The following is a 7,507-nucleotide window of genomic DNA, read 5'->3' as shown; positions in this document are numbered from 1 at the left end:
TTATTTTGTATCGCATCTTTGTTTGCTTCCAATGTGTGTTTAGTTGTGTACTACTTGTGTGTGTGTGTGTGTGTTAGGTGGTTGTACTGTGCTGGTCAGTTCAACTCGTATATAAACTAGATTTTTAAAAGTTATTACTCAACATAAGTACCGAACAAATGAAATAAAATAGGATAAATTTGAAAATGTCTCAATACGATGTAAGAAAGTTGTCTACTACGAAAAACATGGAAAAATTTCAATAAAAAGAAAAGAATTGTTGAAAAAATAACAAAAGCTGGTAATAAATTTGCAGTTAAGTTAATTAAATAGTTCTCCAAACTGATGAATGTTCTTAGTGTAGTGTATTACCAAGTTTTCTTTACATCATCACATCCCAAGTTAATGTTATTTGCATTTTCCAGCTATTCATCTGCTTGATGGCTTTTCAGTTTTCATGTCACTTCTGTGTCTTTTAATCGATATCAGTCAATAGAGTAGCTGTCGTATTGTTGTTATTGTCGTTGATGTTGTTGAGTTTGATGATGTTTTTATGGTGTTGTTGTTGAGTTTGATGATGCTGTTGTGTGTTTTTGATGATGTTGTTTGTAATGTAAGAGATGTTGTTTTTTTTTTTGTTTAACTGTCGCTGAATTGAATCGTTGAAAACTTAGACGCCAATATCGATATTTTGGACGTGGTTGGATTGAGTTTTGAAGAAAAATTTTTTAGACGAAGTAATTTTCATTCAAGCCACGCGTTTTATGTAAAGTTTCTGAAAACTGGTTCAGGATGAATTGGTTGAAATAAATAGAGTTCTAAATAAATTCAGTTTGTCAAATAATTTGCTGATGAACCAACCGAAAATAATCACAGCTTTAATCTCACTACATGGTAAATTTTATTGAAAATTAACCATAGCAACTGTTTTTTGTATTATTAGAGTAATTAAAAGTTATTTTTAAAAGTTGGAATTGTTAGCGATAGATGTGCACAATTTTTCAAAACTAATTTCGTGGCTGAACTAGATTCGACTTTGACGGGAAAATATTTTCTAATGAATAACAATATGAAATCTTAATTTAAATCAGACAAAAACAATCTTCTTCCAACCAAGCAGAGCAAGCAAGTAGTGAAAGTTATCGCCATCAAGTTCTTGGTGCAAAAGCTTTCCAATCCAACTAATTGGCCAAATGCAATTTATCGAATCGAACGATATTGTCAGATATTTTTAAGAAAAGCCAGGATGTTTGGCGTTTATTTAGATGAATGGGTGTTTGTCTATTTATTTTTTGTTTGTTTGTTTGGAATAATTTGAAATTAAACCAATTTTGGAAAGGTTTTGTTGCGAAAGAGAGACAGAAACAGTTGGGGTTTGTTTGGATGTTATGCAATTTTGTAAATGTTTGTTCAATCGCTAGTTCATTCTAATATTTTTTTTTTTTTTTGAAAATTATTGGGCTGTTTATAACTATTGGATCTGAAATAGATTATAATGAGCTGAGCTGAAACGAAGTGTATCGAACATATATGTAGAGTATATACATTCTATGATATATTCTATATATATGGTGTCGAATTTGATTGTAGCACATTTTTTAGCGTGCGCTTTTGTTTCGTTAAATAAATCATTATTTGCTATAAGTCTCTTTCGGCATTTATTATGTTAGCTTATTCTCTGGCGTTTTATTCTTGCCATTTTTTCAATTTTGTGTTGTTTGGAAGAAAAAACTAGACTTGAAACTTGGAAAATAAAAAAATGAAACCAAATTTATTAATTAAATTAAAAAAAAATAAAGTTAATTAAATAATAACAATAATAATAAATAATATAATAATATAATAATAATATTATAATAAATAATATAATAATAAATAAATTAAATTAATTAAATTAATTCTATGAAAATTTGTTAATAGGCAAATTCACAGAAGTTGCCCATTTTGTTGTCAGACCGGTTTCTACAACATTTATAAAAAAAAAAAATAAAATCACCAGTTGTTGCTTCCTGCTGCTACAAATTGGAGACTTTGATCAAACTGCATGAGGACTGCGGCTCCGTCGTGACGAGCTAACCTATGATGGCAACCTAAACCATTGGACGATCATTACCGTTATCATTTCCTTCGCTCTCTTCAGCAGCAGCTATTTTATATTTGTCGCAACGGCTGCTGTTGTAAGCTGTAACAAAGCAAATAATCTGCCCTTGATAGCATTTTTCAATACAAAACTAACAAACAGACTAACAAACAGCTGGTAGATAACGTTTACTGACGAATGGAAATTAGGCATAATTTTACTGCACCAACTCTAAAATTTATATTTGATTTGCTTTTGGTTTCATTGCTCTCAAATTTGGCTGAGTATACGCGTGGTTCGATGTTTGATAATTTGAAATAACGTTGGGCAAAAACTTTAAGAAAAGTAAACAGCTTCATCAGATTTGAGCATTCGAAAGGCTTGCGTAATGAAATATTGCGTGTGGGCAGGAATGTATTTAAACAAATGCTGGGCGTTATTTTGATGGAGGAATGTAACAACGTTCGGATAAACAGTTAAATGCTTCATTGCTTTCATACGTGCATGCCATGCAGGCAGACATGGATTCATGCGTGCATTATGGAAGGAAGATGTGTGGTGTGGCGACGTTTGGTGTGGTACGGTGAAGCGTGATGTGGTGTGGTGGTCGTGTGGGTGGATTGTGTTGGTGGGGATGTTGTGCCGTGATTAACTGCAAACGATAATGTTGTGTGGTTTTTTATGAAAATTTCATTAATTTGTTTATTGTTTTAATGGAAATATTATTTCGAGAATTTAATGCTTTTCTGCTTAATTAAAAAAAACAATTATCGCAAACCAGAGAATCATTATATACCACAGAGGATTGGATTCCAGCAAGGTTTGAATTTGGATTAGTTTAGTGTTTTGGCAATCAGATAAACGTTCAACAAAGTTTGCTTTAGAAACAGTTGTGTTCATCTGTCGGAAATCTTGAACCTACGGAATAACGAACATTTGATAATCGTTGGAAGCTACAACACTGTGTTGGAAATATAGAGATCATTAAAGTTAAAACATCGTTGTTGGTAGTAACGAGCGTTAAAGATTACTACAATATTTTAAATTTGATTCTATTTATGAAAGGTTTCTAACCGTGCTATTTATGTCATAAATGGTAGAAATATATTACCCTAATGTGAAACTGTAACTGCTGTTATGAATAAACCGGTCGGAGCCGAATTGGAAATCATTAATTTTATTGGCACAACGCGATCCGACGATCCAAGCAAATAAAAAAATATAAAAAGTAAAAAATGTACTTGCCCATTTCAGTTAAGAACGCCTTGTAATGTAGCTTTCCCTACATGCAAGCCGGTGTTTTTATTTCTAAAAAAAATCTTCTTCTCATACATTATGTTTCATTGAGACTGCAGATTAAAAAAATTCAAGCTCTAATAAGAAAACAAAAATTGAAGGACATTGCTAGCTCGAGACGGATGATTGGTTCTTATAAAAATTTTCAATTTTTTTTTTCAAATTGATTTTTATTATTTGATCATAACTTCTGTGATTAAAATTGAATTATTTACAAATGACTCTCCTAAAACTAAAACGTCTTAAATTTAATATTTACAAAACTTTTTCAAGTATGTAAAAGACCAGTAAAATGTAAAACAGCTTTAATATTTAAAATCCATCATGTCGACATCAGAATTGACAACAGCAAAAAAAGAACAACTCATTCAAAAATGCGCTTGTACATGCAACGTGGGTTTTTCCATTCAGATTATTAATTTCTACTATTTTTAATTTATTCCAGTTTTTTAATGCTGTTCCTTCGATCATTACAAGTGTTAACAGTTGATTATCACCACTGATCAATCTTTCATACTTTCTTCATTATAGTACTAAAGCGTTTTTATAATTTTACATATTTTTTAGAACTTTAAAATGTGATATTGTGTTTGCTGAAGAGTAAGAATTTTCTTATTATTATCTACGAAACTTTTTTAACATTCTACTTAATAAATGCATGGATAGCTACTAACAACAAACATGGAAATAATTTTTTCTTCTTAAAAATTATTTTCCTTGTGTATTTGCTTCAAATAAGGTTTTCAATTAATTAATCAAGATGTTATCCTGGTAAAGGTAGATGTTTCTCTATAAAGTTAGATCAACGTGCTATCCATCTCTGTTTTTATAACCATAGATAGTCAATGTATGCCTAACAATGTATGTGTTTTGAATTGATTGAACACTCAAATTCATGTTTTCTTCCTTGATCGAGCTGCTACAACCTTATCATTTCAACCCGTGTGTCAGAATCACTTTAGCAAATTTTCTTTATCTTGGTTCATTTTCATGTCACTTAGAATTTTAGAATGGCTTGTTTGTTTCTGTGTTATGCTTTTAAAAAAATGTCATAAAATTGATATAAATCTTCTTCGAAACGGATATGAATTTAATAAATGGAATTAATTTATTATTTAATATTTTTTTCACTAAATATCAATTTAGGTTATACAGACCAACACACAATAATTGTAAAAATAAAAAAAATTATTTGTATTAATAAATATTTATAAATTAATCTCACGACATTTTCGTACAATAGGGAAAAATAATTCAATTTTTTCTACGTTATCTGCCTTTATCTGGTGGGTCTTAAATAACAAGTTGATGGTTATTGGTAGAAGTTAGTTATCAGATTATACCGGACTCAACTCCGGCCAATTCATCATGATGCCCTTACTCAGGACTGCCTTCATTCTCATAAATCCTCTCAATGCATTCACTCTCACAAAATGATGATTAATACAGTTGCGGTAGAATAATGTGAAGATGATGGAAGGCATTTGTCAAAAAATCTTTTAAATCTTATCTTAAATTTTCAACTTTAGCCTCGTTCCTATGATTAACAAACTTACCGATTTGTAATTTCAAAACAAATCCCATGAATCTAAAAATATAAATTAATAAATAGATCTGACAAATTTAATTTTCATGAAAGAATTTTTCTCATAATAACGTGAAATGAGTGGTTCATTTAACACACACACACACACACACACACACACACACACACACACACACACACACACACACACACACACACACACACACACACACACACACACACACACACACACACACACACACACACACACACACACACACACACACACACATATATATATATATATATATATATAATCTAAATTTAATATACAGTATGAAATTTTACTTCTGTAAGACGTTACTTACACAAACAAAATCTGTCCATTCGTTTATGCATAAATATTCTTTATTTTTGCATAAAAATGGGATTAGAAAAGTTAAATACTTAATAAAATTTTTCCCCAAAATACAACAAATATAAAATTGTTTGTCTTTAGTTTACACAATATTTGTACAAAAGCAGCAACATGCTTTATTGGGAATGCGCAATTTGTGGTTTTGTTCAACGTTAACGGATTAATTACAGCAGAACATTTGCGTCCTCATGGTTGTCCCACACCTGAGTTAAAGAAAGCAAACATAAAAAGTTAATTAAACGGAGCTCAGGCGTAAAATAATTCCCTCCGTAGAGCGGAAAACCTCGTGATAGCCGCCAACATGTACCGACTGATAGTTCACTTCTCTCTATCGAAACTGTGAAACTTTTTTCAGATGCAAAAAAACCAACTTGACTTCTCAAAGACTGCTCGTAAATTATCCAAGAAAGCCGCAAATCTTCACAATCGGGTTTTTTTCACTACCTATAATCTTCCATGAAATGATTTAACAACTAGTTTTCGTGTTACTTTCAAACTGAAATAAAATACGAAACTTATGATGAAGTGAATAAAAATATATTTTTTAAGTTTTATAATTAATTTATGAAATTTTAAAAAAATAAAATAATTCTCAAATCAAAGAAATTGGAACACATAATCCAACATATCAGCCATGTACATACATGCCGAATCAAGATTCTTAAAAAAACAAGCCGCAAAAATGAAAAATATAGTAATGAATATATTTCAAAAAAGTCAATGAACATTAATTATAAACCATTTAGCAAAGCAATATAAAACACAACTCCAGATGCCCGAGCTAATCTCGAAGTTATCATTGAACAATTAATCAATGACAAATCCATTAAATCAATATAAAATACATATAACTGAACACTGAAGAATAATCAACAAACAAAGAAAATCAACACGAAACTAAATTTATATCTGAAAAACATAGCACGTTACCTTAACACATTCAAACACACGAAGAACGATGATAAATATACACAGACACACACACAAACACACATAAAAACACACACATACACAAACACACCTCAAATACACATATATCAAACAACACAGACGCACAGAAATATATACATACAGACAGATAAAGACAAAAGGACACAAACATACTCACAACAACAACTAAAAAAACATAATCACAACAACAACCAAATTGCATTCATCGTTATAATGTACCAATTGCATTGTTCGTTCTTTTTCTATTTTTAACGCGAAGATAATTCATTGAAGCAATTAGTCACGTAGCCAGCCACTAAGATAATTTCAATGCAACACACGCGACATCTTTACGGGCGTATGTGAATGGTTTTACATTTACAAATATCACGCACACAACACAACACACACAAAAACACACTCGCATATACACATATGTATGTTTATACATATCACTGAACGATTTTATGTTACAAAGCATCAAAGCCAGAACACATGATAATTTAATTATCAATAAACATAGGATTTAACACGTAAATTTATGATACCTACCACCCAATATATTTAGGTCTTGGGATAGTTTACATGATAATCTTCATGACATTTTATCCTTTTTGATTTATTTTTTTGTTTTCCATTAAAGTTGCCTCGGTCTTACTTTCAAATACTTTTATGAAATTCACTGTTTAAAAATAGCTCAGTTCTCGGTAAAAAATTAAAAAAGTCATTTATCATGAAAGACAATATAAAAATTTTGAAAATAAAATCATATCAGCACTTTTTGTAACTTAAAAATTTTTTTTTCAAAATTTTTAAACTAAAAAATTAAATTTCGTTAAAATTGCCGGTAGTTTGTATGTGAAACCTCGTGCGATTTCACTTTTAAATTTCAAAAAACTTTCAACATTTCACGGCTAATTGCTTTCAAACGATTATCTATCCGACATTGTTGTTTAAACTCACAGTAATCTAACAAATTACAATCACACAAACAAACAAACAAACAAACGAACAAACAAACGAACGAACAAATGAATGAACAAACAAACAAATGAACAAACATGTGTGAAGTTGGGTTTGAAAGATGCTTATCTATGTGACAATGTAATTATAAGGATTTCTTTTTATTGCTTGTAGCAGTGGGGGTTATTTTAATATAGGTATAAATTTAGATTCATTATTTTTATACATTTTATTTGTTTGTACATTTTAAAAATAAATTTTTAATTCAGCGAAGTAAATAAACGTAAATAAATTTGCGTTTTTTGTCTTGTTGGTC

This window comes from Helobdella robusta (assembly GCF_000326865.2).
Source record: "Helobdella robusta unplaced genomic scaffold HELROscaffold_25, whole genome shotgun sequence".
In the NCBI taxonomy this organism is placed as follows: domain Eukaryota; kingdom Metazoa; phylum Annelida; class Clitellata; order Rhynchobdellida; family Glossiphoniidae; genus Helobdella; species Helobdella robusta.
This window is presented reverse-complemented; position numbering follows the sequence as displayed.